This window comes from Salmo salar, chromosome ssa10 (assembly GCF_905237065.1).
Source record: "Salmo salar chromosome ssa10, Ssal_v3.1, whole genome shotgun sequence".
NCBI lineage: Eukaryota > Metazoa > Chordata > Actinopteri > Salmoniformes > Salmonidae > Salmo > Salmo salar.
The window spans coordinates 73,626,621-73,641,933 of NC_059451.1; the positions used below are offsets into that span (position 1 = coordinate 73,626,621).

The 15,313-nt window shown below is 43.9% G+C and overlaps 1 pseudogene; it reads right to left on the bottom strand.

The window, feature by feature from the left end:
- Nucleotides 1-392: 392 nt before the first annotated feature.
- LOC106560957 (treslin-like) lies at nucleotides 393-14,908 on the bottom strand (annotated as a pseudogene).
- Nucleotides 14,909-15,313: the final 405 nt, after the last annotated feature.

Below are 15,313 nucleotides of genomic sequence, written 5' to 3' on the forward strand. Positions count from 1 at the left end.
CAGTAAGGTCTTGACTGGGGGTCCTCAGGATGCCCTTTAGAGGGCACTCCTTTTGGGGCCTTTCCAACACCAGGCTCCTCCTGGCTGGGGATCTGAAGGGGCTGCCTCTCAGGACCATGCTGCCCTGCCCGTGAGAGGGCCCTGCCACCGAGCTGTCTGTGACCGAGTAGCCCTGGACCCTATAGGGTCTGGTTGTTCTGGGGTTCTGAGGGCTTCTGGGTGTCTTGTTCCCTTTCGCAAACCTACCGTCTCTACCAGGTGACTTTGTAGGACTTTTCTTTGGACTCTGAAAGGAAAACCAATCAAGTATTTCCAATAAGTATCGCAAACTAATCAGCATTGTTATTCTTTGCTTGGGAGAAAACAATGTGGTATATAACAACTGAAGAGGTTCAACGAGGTGGACCAGTTTCCTCGAAGACATCAGAGTTAGTGGACAGCTGCCCCCGGCTGGACCTGGTAGCAGGAGACCTAGTGGCTCCAAACAGAAGATGTACCGGAGACCATACTGATCACAGGTTTACAGCACCTACAACATTTGAATGATCAAATTGTCAATATGTATCAGTTGAAAGACTCCACAGAATAGTGAACAGTAATAACTGTAGTGATACACCTGTAATAATGGTGTTTAGTCCACCTCCCTATTTTGCTGTTGCTGAGTCGGAGCTGGGAGGAGAGAGCTCAGTCCAGGTTGCTGGAGCTCAGAAATGTCTGTTTCATATCCACTCTTAGCAGCAGTCACTGACCTGGGGGCTTCACTGGCGACTTCTCCACGATGCACTCTTCTGTCGGGACAGACCTGACAAATGAAACAGTCAGAACATTTCAAATGTTTCTTATGCACCATTGTCCCCACGGTGTACTGCTACCAATTCAGTTACAGTAATAACTTCTCCTAAACAAATAAATGTTTAACTCATATAACACAAACTTCTTTTGCCTTGCCATACAAAAGGGATTGAATACTTTCATCTTTCATTTTGTATTAATTTGAAAAAATGTGTGTCAACTTAATCTATTTTAAATGTAGGCTGGAAAACAACACAGCGTGGAAAAAAGTAAAGGGGTGTGAATACTTTCCGAAGGCCCTGTATCATTTTTTTACCTTGTGGGAACGGGCCTACCAGGATAGGGCTAAATTGAAATGTTTCTTACAGAAGAAATATGAAAAGAATATGCTGGATACATTCAGTAACATGATATGAATTTCCCCTGGACAATGCGGGGTAGGTGCAACATAAGAAAAAATATATACCACGGTTTGAGTGAGAGGACTAACTGGTGTCTCCAAGGGGCCACACACCTCTCCAAAGTGCACTGATCCTAAGTCATTTCAATGCACTTTTATGACTCAAAGAAGAGTCTTCAACTATAAGGTGCTTTTCTTAGCTCTCCTAGCTGTGCCCGTTGAGGATCTAAAGCAGGCACACTTATAGTTGTTTTGGTTGGAACACAACCCTGCATCCCGCCATCACACAATTATTGCAGTGTTAAGCTTTCGCAATGCAATTCAGGGAAACTGATCGTTATTTTGGTGAGAATAGAAAGAAGTCATGAGTGTATTCAGGTGCATGTGCTAGTTTTCTTCACAATAGACAGTCTCATTTTGTTCAGAACAATGCAGGGTATAACGACCTGTCATCTTGTAAATGTACATCAAACATAGTGATCATAAATATTGACACTGTTTATGACATGAGTTTTATGCTATGGAAATGTGCACATTTGGACTTAAGTGTTTGGCTTGCATGGCATCAAAGCGGTATTTATTACATTCCTCCCTCAATTTCTCATCTTTCAAAATACATAGTCTTCTTAATTTATAGCATTTCACTCACTCAGACAAAACATTTGCAAAAGTTGCCCAATTAGCAGGAGGTATGAGGGCAACTTCTTCGCGTGAGGTGCTCAAGGTCAGAACAGCTGTCAGTCAAAACCCATACAGGGCTGTGAAGCACAGAGCCATAGCTCTGACGTCATGAATAGCATGTTACTGTACAGCCCCTGTGTTCCAATTTAGGCATTTATCAGTGTCCAAATCTGCAATTTTTAACTGAATACAGGTATGAGTGTAAAGGGCTACATCCTGGTTTTAAAACAATCACATGTTCAGTTCACCTGCCCATCTTTTGCCTGTGCAGCAGGCGATTGGACACCTGCTTGTGAAGTGGCGTCTCCATCACCTTTTTGGTCAGGAGGGCATGTCGATCTAAAAAGGGCAGATTTCCTCTGGGTCACAGTGCTAACAAAACCTTTTCCCTTGTTACTGATGCTATGAGCTCTTGGAATGCTGAAGTATCAGGGAATACATACTGGCGAATAATTAAGTATCAGAGTGTCTCTTTACCGCCACCTTCTGTCGTCTGGGAGCGTTTGCGCTTTAGTCCCTCCACGGCCGAGACAGACGGGCTCCTGGGCATTTTGGCCTTCTTGGAGGGGCAAATGGTCTCCTGGTTGAACAAATTCCTCCGGAACTTTGTGACCTCTATGGACCAAATAAAGTTGTATTAAATTGTATTGGACAATCACAGTACAATTGTATGAGACAAGGGGTTTGTTGATCTAATAGAGGAGTTGGAGGATGTCATTGAAATGACTTACCTTGTGCAGCCTGCTTTTTTTTCGGGGGGGTTCAGCAGCTGGTTTCTCCACAGCAATACAGAACCTTGGCTTGTTCATAGGACACACAGAGAGCAATATATGGGTGATTACTAAGTTCATACTGTACATCTAGCCAGACAGGACTGTGAATGAAGCCATATTGTTTCTGATGTAATACTATTGAAGCCATATTTTATCTGACTTTACAGCTGTTACAGAATACAAAACAAAATCCTGTTTTAGCTCACAGCTCTGATGGACATCCTTGGCATCTCTATCTGGCGGAGACTCTGGGATGCTTCATTCATGCTCTGATTGCGAGTCGACTTCCCATTCCTAAAATACAACAGAGGCTCGTTAAAGAGGGCTATATCAAAATACATTTTATTTGTCACATACACATGTTTAGCAGATGTTGTTGCGGGTGTAGTGAAATGCTTGTGTTTCTAGCTCCAACAGTGCATTAATATCTAAAAGTGTACTAACAACAACAAACACACATTCGTGCACTTCACCAAGGAAACACTTGGAACGGTCATTCTATAAAATCCACACAGCTGCACCACAGCAGATAACACCTAGGTGAATGAGCAGAATGTCCCTTTTGTACCAGACAACTCATCTTCTCTTGCTGGCGGAGCGGTCGTATAGCTCCTGAAGTTGCTCCCCGCAGGCGGAGGCCATGCTGCGGGCCACAGAGAGGGGAGGCGAGGAGGGAGAGATGCTGTCCATGGTCATTGACTCGTCGCTGAAGAAGTCCGAGGGCAGCACGGCTGACAGGGCGGCGGGCAGCTGGGTGCCCAGGCTGTGGTAAACATTCACTAGGACCCTAGGGATGGCTGTCAGGAACTTGACAGTACACAACCATCTGTTATAACCTTAGAGAACTGTGCTATTCTCCTCATCTCCTTAATCTGCATTCAACCCCAAATGTTAAGTCAGATGTCAATAGAGGGAACTCACCCGGGGAGGACCTCATCTTGCAGGAGCTTGGCGAGGAACACCGGGTCTTTGGTTAGAGAGATTATCCTCAGCATATCAGCCATCTGGGGAGAGGGAAATCAAAGCCTATCAATGACTGTTTTGTTTGGGTCGTGGAGGTAGCTATGATTAGCCGTTAGCGAGTTTCCTACCTCCTTCACCATCTGCTCCACATCCAGTAGTGTCGGTCTGCTGCTCCAAGGGGAGGAGTTGGCACATCTCGACCCTGAGCACCGCCTGCAGCTGGCACCTAATAGACACATCAGTGTTAGTCATGGGCCGGAGCCGCACCGGAGTAAAACCATTTGAAACAGAAAATAAAAATGAGCGTTTCTTATTGGCCCATTCCAGGTAATCTCTCCCTGTTTCAGTCCGTTTCGTGCTTAATAAACACAACCCTGTATTGAACGGCTATTCAACTCTAAAAGGCGCTGATTGTTTAATCCGACATCTGCATTGGCCGTGCAGCATTTGCAGTTATACGGCCTCTGCAGAAGTCAGGGCATTCATACTTCTTACGCTTCGTGGAGCAGCGAAGAGCTGTTGGGAAGTAAGTTGTCAAGGAAGTGAGCTTGTGTTTATACAGGACCTTACTTACGAGCCCCTAACCAAACCACTTTTTTTATTGATCGAGTCACTGGTGCTTCCTGCTTTAATTTTTGCTTGTAAGCAGGAATCAGGAGGATAGAATTATGGTCAGATTTGCCAAATGAAATACACTATTGAATACGCTAACCTTTATTAAATATTCTGCCAATGAGTATAGGCCTCAATTATCAATCATTTTTGCAACAAAAGCTGAATCTGAACCATGCTTGAGACTATGGGTGAGCCCTTTGGGTGCAGAACACTTAAAGTGATATCCCTGTTGTGTGTTGTTGTGGTGACAGTAGACAGACAGTAATCGGTTCGGTTGAATTATTACAAAAATATAGTTTTCGGTTTATATTTTTTTAGACATTAAATGCACTATGTGGGTTGAATGCTGTAATGACACAACAAAACAATTAATAAAAGTCCCATGATGGTAGTGACTTCCCAATACAGTTGATATTTCTTATTTTACCAGTTAAGTTGACTGAGAACACATTCCATTTACAGCAACGACCTGGGGAATAGTTAAAGGGGAGAGGAGGGAGGATGAATGAGCCAATTGGAAGCTGGGGATGATTAGGTGGCCATGATGGTACGAGGGCTAGATTGGGAATTTAGCCAGGACACCGGGGTTAACACCCCTACTCTTACGATGAGGTCTATGGGATCTTCAGTGACCACAGAGTCACTGAAAGACAGTCACTTAACCATAATTTATTCACATTACATTACTTCAATCAAATATATCAGTTGTGTATATTACATGTTTCATTTGATGACTTTATTATTTCATTCCAAGTCATCATCTCATCTCTATAGAGCTGCTGGCTATGCTTTCTGACAAAATCACTATTTTAGTAGTTCTTCAAAGTAAATAAGACATTATTTTATGACTGCTGAATACCAACTATTAATCCCTTAGATCATGTTGAGTCAAACAGATACACTTACGTTGGGTGTTGGGTCCAGCCGTGGCCCTGTCTCCCCAGCCTGGCTCTTCTGGGCCACGTTCAGACTGGCAACATTAAGCATCTGTAGTGAGCGGTTCATGCGGAGTGTGCTGGGCGCCACCTGCAGGCGGGTGGGGAGATGTGGACAGACACTCAGCAGGGGAAGCTCAACATAGTGACGAGCTTCTCGCCATTGTAGGTTTTGAGCTGTTACACTGATCGCGTATCACAGAAGAATCGAAAGCCAACTGTTTAGATGAGACGCTCGCTGATTAGTACAAAATAGAGGCGTAATTTTATACTTTAGAGCCATTCATTTCATATTGATCAGTTCCAAACAGAGCTCACTGCGGGCATAGACCTACGATATGGGGGAAATGCAGCCCCAGTTCTTTACGTTTCTTCTGCGTCTTGTCACTGTGGACCTGGGATGTCATTCCCTGATAGAGCTCTGCCAGGCTGCTGACCAGATCCTGCTGGGGGCCCGTCAGCTCATCTCCCTGACCTCCTCGCTTTCACCCTCTGGCACCGCATGGAGCAGCCTAGACACACACACAGACAGAGAGAGAGACAGAGAGACAGAGAGAGAGAGAGAGAGGACACTGACTTACTGTAGAGAGTAAAAGTTTAGAGGGGCAATCTGTGATTGCTATATCCATTTTGGGCTTTAAATTCATGATATACAGTGCATTCGGAAAGTATTCAGACCCTTTCCCCTTTTCCACATTTTGTAACGTTTTACAGCCTTATTCTAAAATTCATTAAATTAAAAAAATTCAAATTACACACACACAATACCACTATAATGACAAAGTGAAAACTGTTTTTTTGAAATCTTTGCAAATGTATTACAAATAAAAAACAGAAATACATAAGTATTCACACCCTTTGCTATGAAACTTGAAATTGAGCTCAGGTGTATCCTATTCAAGCACAGATTCAACTAAACCACCCATACAAATCAAGGATGCAGTTGTCCTTCTAAACTGAGCTACAGGACCAGAAGGAAATGTTTAGGGATGTCACCATGAGGCCACTGAAAAGTCAGACAAATAAGACCTGGATGAATAGGTGATACTAATGATGCAGTAGCAAGGTGTCATGACTCTCTCTCCTTGGTGATAATCAAAGGTGCCAGATCAACTGGCAATGGCTGACAGATAGCCATACCCCCCTTTCTCACACAGGAGAGGGGGGAGTTGGGCCAGTTTTATGACTTAACAGCCGGTCGTAAATTTAGAGAGAACTTTCTGTTTCTTGCCCTGCAGTATTGGGAAGGTGTAAAAGCTCTTCAAGTTACAATGTTTGTTATGGTCCGTCTGGTCCGAGAGACTCCGAGAGACTCTTTCCGCCCAAAGTTTCATCAAACAATGGACACTGGGACAATATATTTCAACATCCGAATGTTGGTAATGATGAGAGATGGAATATGGAAAATGTATGTCTATTTTGTGATGTCATTAAAATGGTTGAGTGTCACATTGTATAATGATAGGAGACAGGCACAGGAATACGAAATAGGGATTTTATTTCTCTACCCAAACGTACATATAGAACACAGGGCTGTAACCCAAACAAAGAGCAAGGTGTAAACCTCGAATAAATACGCAGTATTTGATTTGACGTGACCCGTAATAACAAGTCTACACTAACACGGTTACAAGCTAGCCATTACAACAGAGCACAGGTACTTACAAGACCAACGGACATGGAACAATAATCAACAAGGACAATGGGGGAACAGAGGGCACATACACATACTAATCAGGGGGAATGGGAACCAGGTGTGCGTAATGAGACAAGACAGTCCGGGGTTGGTGGTAATGATCCAGTTCAGTGACGCCTAGAAGGCCGGTGACGTAGACCTCCGGAGCTGGTGAACTGCATGAGCTGCAGTACCGGGGGAATCTGTGACATTATGAAGATGTTATAACGGAAACATTGTAACTTGAAGAGCTTTTACACTGTGTATGTCAGGTCTACACCTTTACGTTGTGTAGAAAATATCAAGGGTAAAGAGAATGTTTTGTGACGATAAGATTGTGCATTTAGTTCTCTAACGAGATCATAGTAAATTATGATACGATGCCTCGTAACTAGCCACGTCCCAGGGAGCAGAGAGAGCGTGTCAGCATGACGTAAATGCCCCTTTCTACCCGAGGGGTATAAAAGGATTGAGTTAAGAATTAACATATCAGACTAGACGGACCATAAGCTGCAGCTTGGTCCACCTTAGTCACGACCCCGAAAACTGCAACACGAGGTTGAAGAAGACTAAAGAACCTCTTAACAATCAATGCTACGGTTGAGTAACTGTATCTAAGAAGGTGAATTTAAGTAGGACCATCCAGTTATTCTCTTCAAGTCATCGACACGGCTGATTAGCCCGTCCTCAGATGACGACTCTTCCAAAACAAGTGCAAGTAAACAGACAACTAAGAAGAAGGACATTGTGACCTCTTGTGGATAATCAGAGACTTACAGTTACATTTTAGTCATTTAGCAGGCGCTCTTATCCAGAGCGACTTACAGTACTGAATGCATACATTTCATACATGTTTTTTCCCGTACTGGTCCCCCGTGGGAATCGAACCCACAACCCTGGTGTTGCAAACACTATGCTCTACCAACTGAGCCACACGGGACCTTACACCCAAGAACGAAGGAGAAGGCCATCCGGAGAACCGGCCCCCGTTCTCACCAAGCGGAACCCTGCCCACGAAGGCCTGGGCTAACAGAGATACCCAACAAAGACCTTCAACACGTAAATACATACATTACGTCTTACCCAAAAGAGTGGCAGTTCGGGCAAGGTATTACGCTTCAAACACACCGACTGCGTCATTGCGTTTTGATACACCAGATGTACATTCATTTCCAATGGAACGCTGCGTTTGCCTTGCAGCATTGCGTTGCAGAGGCAGTTACAGTGTGTTCTGTGTGGTGTATACGTTGGATTTATCCAATGTGAATGTCGAATTTTTGTTGCACACATATCCAGTAAAAAAAAAAAAAGTGGGTTAACATAATAAAAACAGTTTGACTGTAGAATTTCTTGACATTTTTTATTCATTTATTTGCCAGGTATATTATTTATTTGATGACATCCACATATTAATTGTAAGAGCTTATAATATAATTTCCCTCCAAAATGCAGTTTTGAAGCGAAATGCAATAATAAATGGTCAAGATAGCAGAGTAGGCTCTTTCAACAATGAGACCAACGTTGAGGAAGGTGGTCTTGATCGCGCTGTTGGGCCGGGATCATCCCCGCCGAAAGTGCAGGTCTGTGTGGGTCCAGAGATGGTTAAAGTCCAGAAAGCAGGCAGGGGAGCTCCACCATCTCATTCAAAAGCTTTGACTGTATGGAGAGGAATTCCGAAGTTACTTTTGTCTGGACCGAAGCCAGTTCGATCACCTGCTCTAGACAGAATAGAGTATTCTGTTAACTATTGTGTGTGTTAACTCTACTGAGGATGGACCTCTATGAGTATACACTGACGGAGGAGATTTACGATGTCTTTGGGTGATAAAACCTAAAGAGCATTCCAGAGAACATGAGCTAATGGTTCTGTTCTATACCGTACCAGGAACGAGATTAGAACCTCATCTTAGGGACCAAATTGAACGATAATGTATAGCAAATGCTATCTGGCTAAGGGATACTCCTTTCTCAATTATAAAGTCCCTTTGTGAACTGTTCCTAAGATCTGTGGTTCGTCATGTAAGTTGAGAGGGGTGTATCTTGGCTATAAAAGATCTTTGTACTTTTCTGTTGTCACTTTTCAATGGCGCATTATTGAAAGTCAAGTGCTTTTGCGAAGCTCTTATTATTAAAGATGTAGTTTAAGTATAACTCTGACTGGTGTGTGAAGTTTGTAACTCTCCTCATTTGGTAATGCAGAAATTAGCCACCACACTCCGGTAAGCTAAATTCTAGTTCATTTTTAAAGCCTTTGATGCCATAATTGATTGATATTTGATACATTTTTCTATGTGCAACCTAGCTAGCTAAAGGGCTCTCTAGTTAATAGTCCCTATTTGACATCAGATGTACTTTTACAGAATGTTCATTAGGACTATAACTTTTCCCAAAGTTGGTTTATAATCCTTTTTTAATTATGCAATGTTACCAAATGAAAAGAAAGTTGAGGTGCCTTCTGCCCTGATGAAGGTAGGCTAGTCTTCTCTAGGACCCATTGTTGTTCAAGACAGTTACAGTCATTCATTACATTCTTATTGGACTCACATAAACTTGTAGAAAAAAAGGTTCCAGAAGTGTCCTTCTGCTTTCCCCACAGGATAACCCTTTTTGGTTCCAGGTATAACCCTTTGGGGAAAAGGTTATACATGGAACCCAATAGGGTTCTACTTGGAACCAAAAGGGTTCTGACTGGAACCAAAAAGGGTTCTTCAAAGGGTTCTCCTATGGGGACAGCCGGAGAACCCTTTTAAATAGATAGTACCATTCTTTCTATGAGTAGAGTTGGCCTGGGCTACAGTTTACTTAAATAGTCATAGACTGAATTGTACTGTTTCAAGGAATTGTTAATGATGGTTGATGAGTATTACAATATAATTAGTAGAGCATAATAAACTGTAATGAGGTAGCTATATGAGTAGATATAATATGTGGGTGGAATTGAAGTTACACACAAATTGTTCATTATTTTGAATTACATTTCAGATTCTTGGCGACAGGGGACTCCTACAGGACCATCGGATTCAGCTTCCGAGTTGGACTGTCTGGTTGGTGAATACATGCCTGTCCCCAAGGAGGAAGACTGGAGGGCCATCGCTGCCAAGTTTCTGGAGGGGTGGAATTTCCCCAACTTTCTTGGCTCCACTGACGGGAAACTTAGTAATCCATGCTCCACCGTGCTTCAGGTTTGCAATTCTACAACTACAAGGGTACATATTCAGTTGTACTCTTGGCTGTAGTAGATGCCATCTACTGTTTCCGTGTTGTCGATGTTGGTGCTTACGGCAAGGGAAGTGAGGGCGGGAACCTTCGGGACTCTGCCTTCGGGCAGACACTTCAGGATGGCACCCTGGAGATTCCACCACCTGCATAACTTCATGGGGCTGAAGACCTGTCGGCGACGAGGCCTTCCCTTTGACACCCAACCTCATGAGGCCTTACACTGGATGCCAGCTGCCATTGCCAAAGCCTGTAAGGATCTTTAACAAACGACTGTCCAGGGCAAGGTTAGTTGTTGAATGTGCCTTTGGGATTCTGGCAGCCCGGTGGAGAATGTATCGCAGAGTGCTTGGTCTCAGCCCCTCAAATGTCGATGCCTGCGTGAAGGCCACATGTGTTCTCCACAACTACCTGCGGAGGTCATTCCAGGAGCCGCTCCGGATGGAGATGGGCATGCCAAATGGTCACATACCTGAGGTCACCAGGGCAGGTGCCAACAACGCCCCCAGACATGCACTCCAGGTGAGGGAGAAGCTGACCACCTAAGTCCCATGGCAGTATGCCATGGAGTGAAACGGCTCTTTTAAGAGCCCCCTAACACAAAGGTTATTTTAAGAACCATCCACCATTGTCCATAAAATAGCATTTTTTGCCCAGATTATTTTATGTATCATTGTCTCTCTTCATTTGGAAGTTATATTTAAGTGAAATTTGGGAGTAAAAACCACACGTTAATGATAATCCCATCACGACAAAGGTGCAGCTATCGCTCACACCTACTGTACCTACTAGTTACTAGTCATCTCAAATCCGTCAAGGTAGAGTGCACAGGGGCAAAGGAATGAACCATCCTTATGAACCATTAGGAATGAAACAGAGCCCAAATAGCACCATCACAACCTCCATCTCCCTCCTCCATGGTGCCATAGACCAATCCCAGGACACTGCTGACCACCTCAGCCAGGTCTGAACACGTCTGACACTGCTGGGGCAATGACATCCGAGGCGTGTGGTTGCTGGGGGCGACACAGGGCCGGATGACTGTGAGCAGAGCCGTGAGGGACAAGAGGGGAGACAGGACAGTCGAGCATGGCAGGTCTCCTCCATCACTAACCTCTGCAAACTGGAGAAGACACGTCCCTAGTAATTAGCCAGAAATATATAATAATTGTAAAATAATAATTTTGACTTTTGATACTTATTAGCCTGATCAGTTGGGAGCACAGGTTATCTTTTGAAAGTCTCACAACCATCATGAACATATGAGGCATCCCAAACGCTCTGATTTGCATTAGAGCAGCTATTAAACTTTTGAATACTTCGGTTCATATGACCTCACTGGTTGATTCCATCCACTACAGCTGTATTGCAATATATCAAATATGCTGATACTTAAACCTATATAGAAACAAAACAACAGCCGGGTAAATGTGCTACTACAGTACAACGCAGTTTAACCAAGCAAAGAGCTCCCTCAGCAGGTGTAGGAAGGCAGCCTGGTCCTGGTCCTTGTGGTTGTTGTTGGGACACCTCAGCACCCAAGACTCTGAGGAGGCCTCCGTCAGGGAGTGGGAATCCCAGTCATGGAGTGCTCCCTTCAGACACACCTCCACAGGAGCTGGCAGGAGCCTCTGTCTGCGTGCCACTGGCTCCAATTACACACCACAGCTCTGTGGCGCATCAACTGGGAACATGACAGACAGCACACTGGGGAAATAAAGCATGTTGATGTCAAACACAGATGGTTGCACTCTGATATCAACAAGTGTGGCCTTATTTCTAAAATGGCGACTGAAGAAATGGCAGCAGTTTTACGGGCGCCCAACCAATTGTGCTATTATGTGTTTTTTTCCCACGTTATTTGTAATTTATTTTGTACATAATGTTTCTGCCACCGTATCTTACGGCAAAAAAAGATCTTATGGATATCAGGACAGCGATCACTCACCTCGGATTAGACAAAGGTTTTTTCTTCAACAAGCAGGACACACGGGATGTACTGCTAACACCCAACAAGGCCAACATCCCCGTTATTGGCAAGAGGAAGAGACGCAGGTACAGAGGACACAGAGCAGGGTGCCTCGTACGGATCCGCAGAAAGCGAGTGGGAAAGCTGCCGTTACCGTCAATATTACTCGCCAACGTGTATCATTGGACAATAAATTAGACGAGGTACAGTCATGAATATCCTACCAACGGGACATCAAAAACTGTAATATCTTATGTTTCACGGAATCGTGGCTGAATGATGACATGGATATTCAGGTATATCCAGTTGGATACACGCTGCACCAGCAAGATAGAACAGCACACTCCGGACGAGGGGGGGTGGTCTGTGCACGAAATCTATGGAAGTCTATAGATTTTGATTGCCTGAAGTAAAGTATCTTATGATAAACTGCAGACCACAATAAGTTTGCTGACAACAAAATGAAGACACTCATTCAGAGGCTGTAGTGTAGTTAGTATGTGTTAATAATTCCATATCTGGCCATGTCTTCTGACATTAAATTCTTATTTCATGTTTTCATTCCATTTCGCCCTCCGACCGCAAAGCACTACAGAGGGTAGTGCTGTCACGGGCATCGTAGTGATTGGACCAAAATGCAGCGGGGATGTGAATGCTCATTTTCTTCTTTATTAAATAAATGAACACTGAACAAAAAGAACGACGAAAACAGTCCTGTCAGGCACACAGCTAAACAAGGAACAACTACCCACAAAACCCATAGAAAACCACCCCTGCTAAATAGGACCTTCAATTAGAGGCAACGAGGAACAGCTGCCTCCAATTGAAGGTCAAAACAATAAACTAAAGATAGAAATAGAATAACTAGAAAATAGAACATAGAAATACAAAACATCGAACACTACCCAAAAACCCTGACAACACAAAACAAACACACCCCTGCAACGTCCTGACCAAACTACAATAACAAATAACCCCTTATACTGGTCAGGACGTGACAAGTGCATACGGCCCAGTACATTGCTGGGGCTAAGCTGCCTGCCATCCAGGACCTCTACACCAGGCGGTGTCAGAGGTAGGCCCTAAAAATTGTCAAAGACCCCAGCCACCCCAGTCATAGACTGTACTACCGCATGTCAAGCGGTACCGGAGCGCCAAGTCTAGGACCAAAAGGCTTCTCAACAGTTTTTACCCCCAAGCCATAGGACTCCTGAACATGTAATCAAATGGCTACCCGGACTATTTGAATTGTGTGCCCCCCCCCTCCCCAACCACTCTTTACGCTGCTGCTACTCTCTGTTTATCATATATGCATAGTCACTTTAACTATACATTCATGTACATACTACCTCAATTAGCCCACCTAACCGGTGCCCCCGCACATTGGCTACCTGGACTATCTGCATTGTGTCCCGCCACCCGCCACCCACCACCCGCCAACCCCTCTTTTACGCTACTGGTACTCTCTGTTTATCATATATGCATAGTCACTTTAACTTTAACCATACCTACATGTACATACTACCTCAAATCAGCCTGACTAACCGGTGCCTGTATATAGCCTCGCTACCGTTATTTTTCACTGTCTTTTTTTACTGTTGTTTTCTTTCTTTACTTATCTATTGTTCACCTAATACCTTTTTTTTAACTTAGAAATTGCACTGTTGGTTAGAGCCTGTAAGTAAGCATTTCACTGTTGTATTCGGCGCACGTGACAAATAAACTTTGATTTGATTTGATTTATATTGTGATTTGGTGAAAACGTGTAGTGTGCACAAGGCATAATAGCATTGTTATGTCATGAGATGAATCCAGTGACAGAGAGATGTTCCAAATGACAGTCCACTTCCATGTGTAACAAACCTTGCCCCCATTGCAGGACTAACCCCAGGACAGGAAACACCAGGCGGTACAGTTACTCTGAGGACAACAGGTATCCGATGCTGGAGTCGAGTGGAAAGGCCTCTCTCCCCAAAATGACAGCTGGAGGGGAGCCAAGACCCGAGTCCAGCTCGGACTGAACACTGGAGGAGGGCTTGTAAGGACAACACAGGTTTAGCAGGGCATCCAAGGGGAACACTCTACCGCCCACCTGCCTTAACACCTCCGAAAGCCTCTCTGAACCGGAGTGTTCCTCACTTCTCATCACCTGAAACGAGAAATAGACAGGTCAGCAAGTCAAATTGTCTTATAACAGATTCACAATGACATTTACCTGGACATATGAAGTACTGTCGACCCAGTGCAGAACAACTTGGTGTTAGACCAACATTTCAAGGAGTCCATTGGGTAGGATACAGTCGGACATGTCTGTGTGACTGTCACTAGCAGGAACTCCTGTGAGGGACACATAATCTCCTATATCTGCCCTGGAGTGAGGATAGTTTGACAAGAGGAATAACACATTTCTCCCCGAACCTGACAGTTCATCCTCTGGTGGAGGGACGCCTTTACCAAATCAACCTTTCCTGGGTCTCAATGCCACTTCAGTGGGAGAAGTGATATCTGGTCTGTCCCATTGGAAGTCCAACAGAGCTTCTTTCAATGCATTCTGTATGGAACCAGCAGGGCTGGTGGGCTGTTTCCTTGGCTGAGCTGAGATAGTCTTCTTTCTTACATCCAACTTTGATTGAAATTCCACCTCAAAGTCTTCAAAGGTTTTGTCTCGTAGTTCTTTAAATCAGAGCCCCTGGATATGAGGTTGATGTTGAGTCCAGTTCTTGATTGACAGAATTTGTAACCTCAACGCACCTTCTCAAACCTATATTTATATCCGAAATGAAGCAGAATTCGTAGAATTCCCTGCTTCAGTGGATGGTTTTTGACATTGACGGGTCCTGATAGCCGATAATACACATCAATGACAAAAACTAAGTTACGCAAAGTCATAACGTTAACTGGAAGGCTACAACTGCTCCATGTGCACCAATAAGCAGAGCATAGAGATGTCTCACTTACAAGTAGATATTTGGCACAAATACTACAAAATTTGCTAGCTACTTTCTCAGCTGGTAAAACATTAACTGGTGAATGCTAACTGAGCTACAACAGCTAAAGTTAGCTAGCTACAGTTCAGTAAATTAGCTAGTTAGCTGGCTGAAGCTAACGCAACATGCTTTGTTTACAAAAGTTTATTTTTACCATAAAGAGGTTTAGGAATGAGCAGACCCCTGAGCCAACACAGTTGCAACGTATATAATAATTATTTAGACCAAAATGGTCACACGATTGTTGTTTTTAATGGTATAAAAACTAGAGGTCGACCGATTAATCGGAATGGCCGATTAATTAGGG